This window comes from Anomalospiza imberbis, chromosome 1 (assembly GCF_031753505.1).
Source record: "Anomalospiza imberbis isolate Cuckoo-Finch-1a 21T00152 chromosome 1, ASM3175350v1, whole genome shotgun sequence".
Lineage (NCBI taxonomy): Eukaryota > Metazoa > Chordata > Aves > Passeriformes > Viduidae > Anomalospiza > Anomalospiza imberbis.
In genome coordinates, this window is record NC_089681.1 from 100244087 (window position 1) to 100257985 (window position 13899).

A 13899-nucleotide genomic window follows, 5' to 3' on the forward strand; every position below is an offset into this window, starting at 1 on the left:
TTGGACTCCATGATCATTGTGAGTCCCTTTTAACTCAGCATATTCTATGGTTCGACAAAACTATGAATGCAATTCAGATATAAATTTCATCTCCTGCCCGGCTGGCATTAGCACTCATTTGAAACGCGTGCTACTCCTAGGCTGAATGCTTTCCTTATTAACTAGTTTCCTTGATTTTTAAGAACCCTTAGTATTTAAGTTTGCTATTTAAATAATTTCAGATTTGTGGATGGCTACTAGTGATAGCAACCCAGAGAGGCATGTGGATGTTATTTTATGCCTATTTTATGCCCCAAAATGCCTAAACTGTGTCATTAGTATCGTCAGCTATCATTTCTCTCACTCACGATCTGTTTGTATGATGAGTTTTTTCTTCTCGCTTCGCCTAGGGAACTTGAATGGCATAAAAAGTTACAGCAGAGGAAATGTGCAAGTGTGGTTTTACAGAGAAACAGTGGTAGTCATTTCACAAGGACAGTGAGAACTTCCTGCTCGCCTGCTTGTGTATGCAACTTTCCTTAAATCCCCGCAAAATCTGATTAATAACCAAGTTTCTTATAAGATTCATCTGACCAGGAGGAGACTCTGACACCAACACCACATAACAAGGGTGGAGAAAAAAGATCCCATGGTAAATCTGGAGGGAGGATCAGATATAACAGTTTGTGACCTGAGGCATTTGTTTTTGTCCCTTTCAAAGTTGTGTCCAGGCAAAATTTGCTTTCTGTGATTAAATTCAAGATAATTGAATGCAAATGTCTGGGGGTGGGGGGTGCTGCTGGCAGTTTGCTGAGTAAGGGTGGGAAGACAGTGAGCTCTTGCACCAGTGAGGTTTTGACTGAGGCTCGGGGGACCTGCCTGGTAAACAGCGGAAATTAGAGGCTCTGCAAACTTGCTGTCAGTGGGTTTGAGGTTTGTTAGGTCCCACAGTCTGCTCACACCCAGACAAGGGAGATGGATGGGAAGTAAGAAAAGCTTATTGCTGATCAGTCACATGCTCACACACACTCCCATCACCACCTCCGCTCCAGTGCTGCAGTGCAGAGACGGTGCCATCTGGCAAGGGAGCTTGGCAGCTGAGCAGTGGTGATCCCATTAAGCACTGCTGCCCCATGCAGCAGGCCTGGCTGCTCCTAAGGTGTCTTCTGTTGCTGGTCCTGCTGCAGCAGAGATGTAGAGAGCTGAGGTGCACCCAAATTGTGCACTAAGGTTTCCGTTGCTCATTTTCAGTCACAGTTGAAAGTCCATGGGCTAGACCACCCCATCCCTGTCTAGCTCTTGATGCTCTGGTCCCACTTGTTTCTCAGCTGTTTTCCCAAGCCAGTCCTATGACAGCACACTGTGGGAAAAAGTTCCGAGCTACACATTTTAACAAGCTTCTCAAGACTGCAAACCCTCTCACCGATCCCACAATTCCTTGCCAGCTTCCAAAACCAAGGACAAAACTGTCTTTGGAGCCCAGAGCATCCCCCACAGAGGGGCTGCTGCTTCTCTTCCCTGCCATCCTGGTCCCTTGTGGAATGGATGCTTGAATATTGCAGCCTTGAGCATCCTTTGGCTGCCAACGACTTCTGAATGGTGACAGCTTGCAAAAGACCAAAATGTATTAAGGATCTGTTGTCTGCAAGGACTTGTCAGTTGGATTTCTGTCCTACGGCCAACTGCATTTGCTGCTCCGTTGGCTGCTCTGCTGAAGTGCCACGGGAGTGGCTCACTAAGGAAGGGAAGCAGAGTCACATCCAGAGGTGAGCCTCTTGTCCAGAGCCTTTGCAAACATGACATGTAGCTTGCAAACTGTAGAGGCTCTCACAGGGAAGGACCAAACCCCCTCCACTTCATTTGCCACAAAGGGATCAACTCTAAGTATTTGAGAGAATTTTATAGATACAACATGCAATTGGCCTCCTAAGGAGGAAGTCCATGCTGCTATCTGTGGTGGTCTCCCCTGAGAACCTGTTATATCTCTAAAAGATTATGCAAGTCAGTTGGTGGAAAAACAGACTTTTCCACAGCTCATAATGAAAAAAGCACAATTTCCAAGCTATGCTGCTCTGCAAAGGCATCTATTCCTCCATGGTATTTGCAGTAGTAAAAAAGATTAAGTGGAGATTAGCACGCACAAAAACACTGAGCCCACAGTTACCATGAAGAGACCTTAAATAGTTTGAAGTAGTGTTCTCAAAACATAACTGTTAAAGAGCAGAACACCCTAATAATGGTGATGTTCACTTTGTGCCTTGAAAAGAGCAGGATATGAAGGAGAAGGCTTGACTTTGAAGCTAAGTGGGACACAGGCTGTTAACAAGATTTAACAAACTCCCAAGGTCACATGTGAAATGGTAGGTTACTGCAACAGTAGAGGCTGTTTTGAATTAGACTTTGTTTTCTCCACAGAGTATCTTCTAAAAATAGGCTGGCTTAAGAGAGTCCCCCTTATTTTGGCAAATTTGGATTTTCTGTTTGGTCTCTGAAATTTAGGTGGCAGAGGTTGGTGTTGGGCACCTCCACCAAAGGCAGGTATTGGAGAAGAAGGGCATATTCATCAACCATAAACATAAATTTTATTTTCCCTGGAATTGAGCAAGGGAACTGGGGCTGTAGGTTCTATGGGGAAGGCATTTCCTCCTCCTTCTCCTTGTCCTTCTCCTCCTCCTGGTGCTACAAAACTCCACCAGCATTTCCAGCCTCTGGGTTCTACTACAGACCAAACAGCAAATAATAATACTGCTCTGACACAAGAGAGAAGCAACTTGACCAATGCAAACTCGGTGTGATCACTGCTGCCTATCTCCATCTGGGCCACTGCCTACCCACCTGGCCAGGAAAATATAGTGCCAACACAAGTAACTGGGAGCCTTTAAACCACTTTGAACCACTGCAGTCCTGAGGTGCTGGAATGAAACACTAAATAGGTGCAGCAAAAGACTACTATTAAATTAAATTCAAATTTATCAATAGACCTGAACCCAGACCTGAGCATCTAAATTCAAAGCTGGAATTGCTGCTGACCCTTCTGCAATGGAACTCTCCCTGGGCTGGTGGGGTTTTAATTGGCCTTGGGCACAGCTTTTCAGCAAACCACCCAGGAAGTCACAGGAGATGAGGGCAATGTCAGGCAAACCACACATGAGCACACACTTGTATTTCACATTCTTGCTTTCTTGCCCATCCATTGATCTTCTAAGATCCATAAGGCAGGCATCTGGGTGCAAGCCAATTTCTATACTAATAACATGCTAGGACAACACTTTAGATGCATCTTTTTGACACTCACTGTCTACAGCATCCCTTCATTATCAGTACTCTCGCCAAAAACAGGACAGTACAGCAGAAATGTTCTGACAGGATCTCAGCATAGTATTTTCTCCTTTTTTTCATGGAAATATCCTCAACATATTATTTACGTCATTTATGAGAGGTAACAGCACAAATTTTTGACCCTGCCAGCATGTTCAGAAACATCAATGACTTTGCATGTACAGAGTGCCTTCAACAAGACTTCAGAAACTTGTAGTAAAGTTTGCTTAATTCACAGTCAAACCAGAAGTAGGATTAATACTATTTTTCTTCTTTTCGCCCTCAGTTGTTTTTCAGATGCACTGAAAACACATATTCTAACATTTAGGCAGGTAAAAGATCTTTTTAGACACCTTTGAAATAGTCACTTCCAGGATCTCCTTGTGGATCAGTTCCTAGATTTGTGTAGCTGGCCCTGGTCAGAATGCTTTAAGGGGCCCACTCTACATATAAGAAAGACTACTGGCAAGAAAGCCAAGAAAGACTGCTAAGTTTATTTTCTGCCTTTGCTACTAACTAATTAACAAGGCAAGAGAAAGTAGCCAATAAAGTGATTAAGGACTCTAATCAGTTACCTCACTCTTGTATCACTTCTCCTGCAGCACACGCTACAAAGCAGTTGGCCTTCTCAGTCAGCACAAAACTTGCATGATGCCTTCAGATATCTTAAGTTTCATTTCATTTTTCTCCTCTCTTGGGCACTGTTATTTTCATGTTTCTATTCTATTTACAGAATATAATTTCTGTTCTGCTGTCACAGACAACTTCCCTTGGTGCTCTTAAGCTGTCTCATCTGGTGGGCTCACCTGCACTGCATTTCTCTGCCTCCTGCCCGACCACCTTCACCCCTCTATGTGCCCTCTTCCCTGAAGAATATTGCATCACCACCCTGGTGCTGAGCAGACAGAAGCAGTGGGGCCATCATTCCTATTGTCCAAGGAATCCTACTGTCTCCTGCTGTCCCTCAGTTTATCCCTCTGTGAATAGAGCCTGTCCTCCTAACTGTGGGTAACAAAGGCAGGTGCCAAAATCCTTTATTGGTTTTCTCTACGTTGGAAAGATCCTACAGCCTAGTTTGTTCAGTCTTTTTGTAGGCCAGGCCCATGTGCCAGCAGTTCAACAGCTTGCACCAGATCACTCTCCAACACAACTAGAGCTGCCCGTACTTTGTACTGAAATACAAGGGATATATTGCAGAAAAAAAGCACAACCAGGGTGTATTATTAGAGAACCAGGATAATTATGCCTACAGTGTGACCCATTTTTGCTGCTATTGCTGGATGGCATTATAGGTTAATGCGTAATAATCTGTCATTAACATCCCTAATTGTATGTTTCTGCAATTTGACACCATGGAGTGGGGGAAGAAGGTGTGAATGTTCATCTTTTGCATTTTAGAGGTGAATTGCAAAGGATTTAAGAGTAACAATTCATAAGCAGGGTAAATGAAAAAATTGCATCCAAGGTGCAAGAAGAAAATATCAGTGGTGTTTACAGGTTTAACAGTGAGTGGTTTACCTGAGAAAGCTGTGGGACAGCTTTTTGACTTCCTTGCTGCTGGGAGTGAGGTCATGAGTGCTGCAATCCAAGGTTCAAAAGAATTGCTTTATGCTGTGCCTGTGCCTCTGCACAGCCTGCAACACAGGCCAGCTTACAAACGGGCGTGTTAAAACAAAAGAATCATATAAAGAAATAGCAAATAGAGTCATTTGACTGTATTGTGCTGTCATGATGAGAGGGAATAACACTCTGTGCTTAGCAGAAAGAGACTGTCAAGCCAGTGAGGTTTTCAGCTTGATGTGTGTTTCCCATATATAATTGCCTAGAATAAGTTCACTGAACCTGCAAGGTAAGGGACCAGGGAAGAGTAAAAAATCATTTCTCATGGAAAGAGTTTGTAATTCTTTCTATACAGTGGTAATTACTTATCTTTCTTAGCAGTTTGTGGGCATTTTATCTATGTCCAATACACTCATTATGCTGAAGACATTGACAAAAATCTCAAAGCCAAAACCAATATCCAGTCTAGCTGTAAGTCAATTTACTAAATCCTGAGATGTGTGGAAGAATCAAAAACCACCAGGAATCCGTGATAACTTTCTTGGCTAACAGATTACATTTTGCCTTGTAAAAGGAAAAGAAAATGGTCTCAGAACTCCACACAAGTACTGCAGATGCCATTGGGCTAGGAACTCCACGTGGCTATGTATAAAACCTGGAAGTTTACCAACTCCAGTTGTGATAATTCTTATGCTTGTCTGTAGTCTTTCTGACTTCCACAATATCATCCATATGCCCACATTAAACAGGCATGTAGTAGACAGTGACCTAAAGGTAGTGAATGTCAGGGGAGGCTGTCACAGGGGAAAAATGTTTAAAGCAGGAATATAGTGTATATCATACGATGCTTGCTCCCTTGTTTGCCTCTGGAAATGAGGGGGTAAAAGATGTGGTGTGGTCTGCTCTGCTGTGGTCAGCAAGACCCTGATTAACAAAGATTTTAAAAATATTGGTGGAGTTGGGAAGGTCTGCAGTCCTGTGCCCAAACACCTTGCTGATCTAATCCTTTTTATTATATAGTATTACAGCAGTACATACTTTTGGCACTTAACAAACATCCCGCTCCTATTCTTACTTCCTACTGAAAACCAAAGCAGAAAAAAAATGCTACCCCAATTCCTCTCAGATGGGGTAAGTTTATTTCAAGTTCCATTTTTTATACCCTCACAGCACGGCCCCTCCTTCAGAAAAGAAGGACTCTACCCTTCTAAAAGTCAAGTCCCTTTAAAAAGTGTCAGATCCACACCTACAGCCCAAGGCTTTAAAGAAAATTAATTACTTTCGAACATCTTGGACACCTGGATTGATTCCAGAAGTTGGTCCTTGCCCATATGAGCAGAACTGGTTCAGTATCAGCTAAATCTATTAACACAAATTAGGATCTGGGGAAAAGCTAACCTCAAAGACTCGTGACTCTTTAATAAGCATTGGGGACGAAAACCAGCACAAGACCAACTGGGATTCTGACCTAGAAACATTCTATTATCAGACAGACAAAAAAGGGAAAAAATAATTATGATGGGAACCATAAAAAATAAAAGAAAGAAAAGAAGTTCCCATAGTACTTGAGGGTTTCTGTTCAGACAGGTATTAATTTGTACACAGAGCTGTGCAAGATGAAGAGTGCAAAAGGGCAAAGGAAGTGATGGAACCTGCCACACTGCACATGAAGCATCTGGAGTCAGACCTTTAACTTCATCTGGGGAGTAGCTACTGATTTATTCATCCACCCTTGGAAAAAGGAAAAGTTATACTGGATGCTCACAAGATAGTTGGACATGAATCAGATTCCCTTCCAAATATGAGTCAGGACAAGAGGAATTTCAGAGAACAGCTGACTGCAATCCATATTTTTGTCCTCAGAACATGTGTGAGAAAGATTTTAAGGAATAAATGTTTCTCTGTTTAATACTTTGAATGTGATTCACTGAATCTTCAGTCCTTCATTACTCCTGTTAGGGAAGGAAGGGATTTTTTTTTTTTTCATTTTGCAGAGCTATGGCAGAAAAACACAGAACAACTTCACAGGAAGCCAGTACCAAGTCAAGCACTTGATTCCCAGAGACCTGGGCTGTTTCCTGTTCCCTGCCCATTCCCTCTCTTAGGCTAAAACATGCCAGACTAGACAGATTTGGCAGAACTCCAGGGCTGTTTCCTACAGCAAACTTACCTTTAGAGATATGGGGACAAGCTTTCCTTAATGGAGCTATAGCACAGGGCTTTGTCCAGCAAGGAGGTGCGACTGTCCAAGAGCTTGACAAAAGCACAGACCACACCTTTATGTACTGTTGATGGGTGAGATTTTTCAAAATGTTCTGTGCTTTCTGTGTGCTCAGTAGATGACACCTTTACAGGATCATTGCCTTTAAAATGATATTTGAAAATTCAGCATCTGCTTTATAGCATTTTCAAGGCACATTCTCACTAGTGGCTTTCAAACAGGGCTGCTAACAACATACACTATTTCTCAGAAAACGGTAATCTTCAAATATTTGTTGTGGGGTATGTTGATTAAACACTGGATTACCAATTTGACAAATGTGGCAAATGGAGACACATAGGTGGGCTGTGATCCATTTCTGTATGTTTATGTTTTGTTTTCCTATCACATGCTACTCAGCTCTGTGGTGGTGGGAATTAGAAAGAATGATGGATACCACTTTTGTACAGTATTACTCCTAGGGACCCCTGCTTACATAGAAAAAGCCCCTTCTTAGTGCTACCTCCAACCTACCCATGACTTTTGCAGTTTGTACAATACCAGCACAAACAAAACAGAAGACATAGCTCCCAGGTTTCACAAGCAGCTCAGGGACTGACTCACTGTATCACTGTGGCTAAAACTATAAAATTTGGGTGTCTCAATTCACACATGCAAAAATAAGGGACTAAACACTTCCTGGTTCCTACTTTGCTAGAAGATACCGATATTTAATGGCTGCTAAGTGCTCTGACGGCCTAAGATGTAATTTTACTTAGGCATGCAATTGCCCATGTGCAGTACATACATTAAGAGCATGACAGTGTGTTCCAGACAAAAAAAAATAAAATATTTTGCTGTCTGGCATAGGGCATGTTGTAGGACTAGCAGAATAATTATAGCAGCTGCAGTTGGCACTTATTAGAAAATTAAAGAAGCTGTTAACAGGTCATTAATAATCCGTGACTACCTGCCTTAATAGTATTTAGTCAACAGGCATGAAGGTGAGGGGGTGGAAGAAACAGTCACACCTTCCTTTAAGCCACTGTAGAAGACCAATACCCTCATTTATCATCACTTTGTAATCTGCTTGTTTACTCCCCTCCTGGTATCTCTTCCCACTGGCTCTTCTCTCACTGCTGACTCTCACACCAAAGGTCTGCAAGGCTCTTGGCCAGGGAAGCTGCCTGCAATAGCCAGTCCCAGGAGAAAGCCAGCCCTCTCTGCAGTATCTCAGCCTAGTAGCTGTCTCCCTGCTGTTCAGAGCTGCCTGTAAACACCTCTCCTGAGTGTATTCTCCTACTTTTAAAGACTATTTTGTATGTAAGGTATCCCTGTCCATCTACAGCACACTGGGATTTATTCTCTTGTGTCTTGGTCCATGCTTCACTCGTGTAGGCAGATGGCTGGAAGAGGAGGGAAAAGCAACTTGTTCCCTGCTTCTTCAGACAAATACACACTATCCAGAGCAGACAGATGCCCTAAAGTCAGATTCAGGGCATCAATTCATCTTTTGGGTTCAGCTGTAGAGTATAAAACATTTGCTGGCTCTGGTCTAATGCTTTTTGACATTGTCAGGCCCCCTTCAGTGAACCACTGCCTTGTAACCAACTTGACAGCAAGTATTGTTCTACATTTATTAATACTGTACATGTTATCTTCAAACTGACAGGTTCCAAGGCCAGGCATCAGCTGTGCTCAGCTCTGACTGAGAAAAAAAGGAAATTCAGACAATAGCACAGACCTCCTGCTGCTAGTAAGTTAATAAATAAATAAAATCATGCCTTCACCATGCTGCTGACATATGGTTTTATCCTTTCAATCTCAATTTTGCAGTAATTTTTTATTTTACTTGAAGTCTTCAAATATTAAGTACCTGCTTCCCTGCATCCTCCTCTTCTTGGCTTCTTTAGGAAAAGACTTTTGGGTTTTTTTCCCCTGAGTCTTCTTTTAATTTATTCCTTCCTCTCTCATTTGGAGGCAAACCTATATTGCAGAAACTTGAATCTACATAAAAGTCAATGAACTTCAGGAACTGTTTCTCCTCTCTTCTCCTGTTTTGTTGTTTTTGGTTTTTTTTTTTTTTAAATAAAGCCACCATAATTTCCTATTATTTTTTAAATGTTCAGCTTAATGGGTTATGTTTACTTAGTCAATAAGCTGATGATGCCCATGACAGGACCAGAAGTGTTTGGTTAGCAGCAGGGAGGAAAACAAAATCAATAACTCCAAGCATTTGGCAGCTTTGTGGGCAGGAAATAATTTGTATTCTCTGGTTTAAATCAATGACCTTCTTTTCTTCGCTGTTCCAACAGGAAATTATAAACTCTATGAACACTATTTGCATAGTGCCTTCTGCAATACACTTGTATATGCCTGGGAAAAACAGTATGTTAACCCTAGCAGTGCTCCTCTGAGCTCCCTGTTAAAGAAACCCAAGTACTTTAGCACAGAGCTTTTCAGCAGGCACTTGTATTCATTAGAAGCAGAAATAGTTTAGAGAAAGATGTAAAAAGAGCTCCTCCTCCATTTCCAACAGCACCACCCTGTTTGATAACAGTGTTGTCTACTGTTAGTAGTACGAAAAAATGTCTTCTTTGGCATTTTTGGCAATTTTAACTTGGCAATAAGCTGTATTTTCAGACAGAAACTTGCTACTTCCACATTAAAGCTGCATTTTGCACCTCTGTATCTTGCTTGTCAGGTTACCTTAATGTGCCAGGTATTATCTGAAAGTACTGCATTTTTGCTTGAATTCAGCATTACAAAGTTCATGGTTTTGAAAGTTTCAGCCTCCTCGGTGCTGTCCTTTTGCAATGTTCACTTAAGGAAGAAAAAGAAATAGCTCTCTTGTCTTGCCAGTCTCATGGGAAGCTGTACCAGGAAGGCGTTAATCCAAGAAAAGGATCCAGTGTTTAACCTGGCACTGAACTTGCCCTCCAACTTTTTCAACTGCCCTACCCTGCATTAAGTCCAGTTTGGATATTTTTTAACATGTAGGAGAACTGGCATTCAAGAAGACAAGCTAGTCACAGGAGATGGAGGAGGTGTGTGACCCTTTTTACTGAGTGAACAGTGTGAACACAGTGCAGCCCCAAAGTCTGGGATTCTTGCTAGGGCCAGAGCTAAGTTTTGCAGAACCAGAAACTGGCACTACATAGCTCCTGGACTTAAGCACCCCTTGATGTGCTTAACTTCATCCTGTGCAGGAGAATGATATGGTAAATCAGTCTGGAGAACATGATTATAGTCCCAGAAACTACCAAGGTCTCAGTTGTCTGCACTGAAATTAAATGCCATAAAATTCAGGCATCCAGATTTCTCTGCTTTGCTTTTGTACATAGCAAGCCCTTTCACAGCAGTTCTCAGCATTCCTCCTGTGCTCCCAAAGCCCCTGGCACAAAGCGGCAGTCATCAGGTGACACTTGATGTATACTTATTAGTTACATAACAGTTCCCTCTCTGAAACAAAAAGGATGGGAATGTTTCTCAGAGTGTCTGAAGTGGAAGCAATACGCAATTCTTGCTCTCCTGCTTTGTTTCCATTAATTTGCCAGATGTAATATTGCCTATCCTGACCCTACATGCATTCCACTCCTTCCCACTCCAAATTCTACGTGCTTACTGGGGTCTCTTCCAGGTCTCCTGGCTGCTGGAGCGCCCTTTGCATTTCTGAAATTTGCTGCTCCTGACTGAAGGGAGCCAACCGAGAAAATGAACTGCCTTCCTTTTTCCCTGGCAGAGACCAAAGCAGCATCACAGTATCACAGCAGGACTGAGGTCAGAAGGGATCTCTGGATGTCACTTTGTCCAGTATCCCTGCTCAAACGTGGTTGCCTACAAGTGGTTGTCTAGGATGATGTCCAGACAGCTTTTGAGAATCTCCAAGGATGGACACTCCACAACCTCTCTGGGCTACCTGTGCCAGCTCCTTGTCAACCTCCCAGTGAAAAACCATTTCCTGATGTTCAGACTGCATCCCCTGTGTTTCAGCATGTGCCCATCACCTCTGGCCCATCCCTGGGCATTGCTGGACAGAACCTGGCTCCATCTTCTTCACGTATTGACATACACTCATGAGCTCATGCTTGCACCTCCTCTACTCTGAATAGTTCCAGAAAGCAGAGGGATAAATCAGGGAATAAATTGGGTAGGTATTGTTCAGTTTACTTTCCTCTACTGAAATGGTCATAAGCAAATGTTCCTTTCTCTTCCTGTTGTTTTCCCACTTTCCTTTTTTTCCTCATGCATACACCTTCTAAATGTCATGCTGTCACCTTTTTCCATTGAATACCATGTACCTGGAATCTTTTTATATCACAACAAGAAATGTTTAATCTGGAAAGGCATGCAAATAGAATAGCTCATGTGAGAAATATGAACTGGTTTGGTTAGTTTTAGGCTTTGGACTGATTTATGACTGATTTATGCTTCCATGTGAATAAAACATAATCAGAAAGTGTGGAGTGATACTACTGTATATACAAAGAGGAGAACTGCTCCTGTTACTCATGGGAACATATAGGCCATAATCTAATTTTTAGAGGTTGTGAAAGGTGTGCTAAGTGACTAATTCATTTCACTAATATATGACAAGCCACTTCCATAATGGGAAAAATTACCTTCCTAGATAATTTGGTTTTTAACAACTTATCATATTGTTATTCTCCTAAGAGTGCATATTTTCCACTATGCAAAAACTAGCATGGAATAAAAGTGCTGATAGACTAAAAACCTGCATTTAGCTTTAAAACAGGAGTTTGTGGGTTGTTGGTTTTTTAGTATGTGTAAACTATGGTCCTTGATATTTTTGCTCAGAAGATAACCATATGTTTCATGTGGCTTCTGTTTACAAAAAGGAAAATAAACTATATTACACCACAGGAAAATGAGATTTGATGTTTCAATGTTCAAAAGTGCTCAGATGGAAATTCAGCTCCATAACCCTTTACTGAATTTAGGACATGGATTTTTCAGTTGTCTCTGTTCTTAAATATACTCTTGTATTCATACTGAATTGAATGGGATTTGCTATAGAAGTAAAAAGGAAGATTTTCTCTCTTTTGAGTTTAAAACCAGGTAATGACTTTGCTGACTTCAGTAGAATAATTCTTTATTTATACCACTATAAGCAGGGGCAAAGTCAGATTAGGAATGTATCTCAAAGTGACAGTGTTCAGATTAATATTTAATCTTTGTTAAATGAAGTATTTGCAACAAAATGCACTATTCACTGCTCTTACTGTTCTCCTGGTAAATGCATTGTGAAACTGTTTGTGGTAGCTTTCTCTGACCTTTTTAAATTTAGTAATGAGGACCCACAATATCCAAAATGTTACTCTCCTCATGTGATGCCTCTTCAGTGTAAACCCAGTCCCATCTCCAAAATGGCAGAATTGGCTGACAGACCTAAAATTTACCAGTCTGGCTCCTCTACCCAAGTGTGGCACAGATAAGGGGCAATATTTCCTTTGCTGTCCTGGATATCTGGATCCATTAGACACACCCTCAAGTGTCTTATTTGTTCTTTTCCATTGTCCATTCCTTTCTAACAGGCCATTCTCCTCCACCCAGGACAAGCAGCTAGGGGTGCAAATAGTTGAAAAGTCTTGGAAGTTCCTATAAGCATGGGATTTTCCCCTGGGCATGTTTTGTCTGGGTTGGTTTATGATGCAGAGATTTTACTGGAAGAAAGAACTGGCCCTACAAGGTCTGGCTACTTTGCTGAGAGATTAATACTGGTTAGCATACATAATTTCCAGTACTGGTGGGGAAAGTAAGAAGAAATCAGCCAGTCATTTTCCAGAATCTGCTTGTTAACTATGATGCAGTATATGCCATTTGTGCTTTAGGGGACTAAGAGTCTAAGCCAGTTTATTGGTGAAAGCAACAACTTTCTCATTAAATGTTAATGGCAATGTTTCCATTAGTCCCAGGGTTCTGGGAGGGAGTTAAGTATTTTCTTCAATAACCAGCAGTTACAGATGCAGCAAGTGTTAATAACCTCATAGGAAGCAAACTAGGTAGGCATACATTCCATCACCCAGAAAATAGATCTCATGTAGCTTTTTGAGGGATGGTTCACACTTTAAACCAAAAAAGTGTTTGATTTTTAATATGGAGATTTGGGCTGTTTGCAGCACCCAAACTGCAGTCCCACGGTGCTGTTTCCCATTTCTCTCAGACCTGATGTTTAATGTGCTCCCTGCCATACAATGTAAGCTTATAATGTCATCTGGTTGAGGAGTCGAGAGGTGAAGAAATTCAAACAGGAACAGCAACTATTCTCACACTTTTAGCAACTGTGCTTAAATGTCAAAAGAATAAACATTTTAAATAACTACATACCTGACATGAGCTTTTAAAGCCCCAAATGGACTTTTATAGGGAAACAAGAGTATGTGTGTGGGTTATGTGGGAATGGAAAAGGGCTTCATATGCAAGTGTGGCATAAGAGTTTTCAGCCAGCTGCTCTGCTTCTCCTACCCCATCACTGCTGCCATCAAGTCTTAGCTGGGGGAAACATTTCTGTTGAGTATTGCAGAATGCAGGCGAACCCAATGGGAAGAAATGATGATGTCTAACTCTAGTTCAGAAGGTTGAATGATTTCTTCATTATAACTGTGCTATAATATATTAATATACTATATAAAGGAAGATACTAAAACTACATACCTACTTTTCTAACTACCATATCTGACTAACTAACAGCTCGTGACCCTGTTCACCAGAGTCCAGACACAGGTGGACCTGATTGGCCATCAGGCTCAAACAATCCTCACCAGAATCCAATCAAGCAATCTCCCCAGGTAAACAATTCTCCAAACACATTCCACATAGGA

General features: G+C 41.6%; 1 protein-coding gene across 6 annotated transcripts in view; it reads right to left on the reverse strand.

Moving 5' to 3' along the window:
• Positions 1-13899, reverse strand: part of COA1 (cytochrome c oxidase assembly factor 1) — a 55183-nt gene that overhangs the window by 12036 nt on the left and 29248 nt on the right. Inside the window, exon 3 of one of the 6 annotated variants that reach the window (XM_068202328.1) lies at positions 4816-4875. The exons of the other annotated variants lie outside the window; for them this stretch is intronic. The gene's annotated coding sequence lies outside the window, so the exon portion shown is untranslated. The remainder of the gene's footprint in view (positions 1-4815; positions 4876-13899) is intronic. 6 annotated transcript variants of the gene reach the window in all.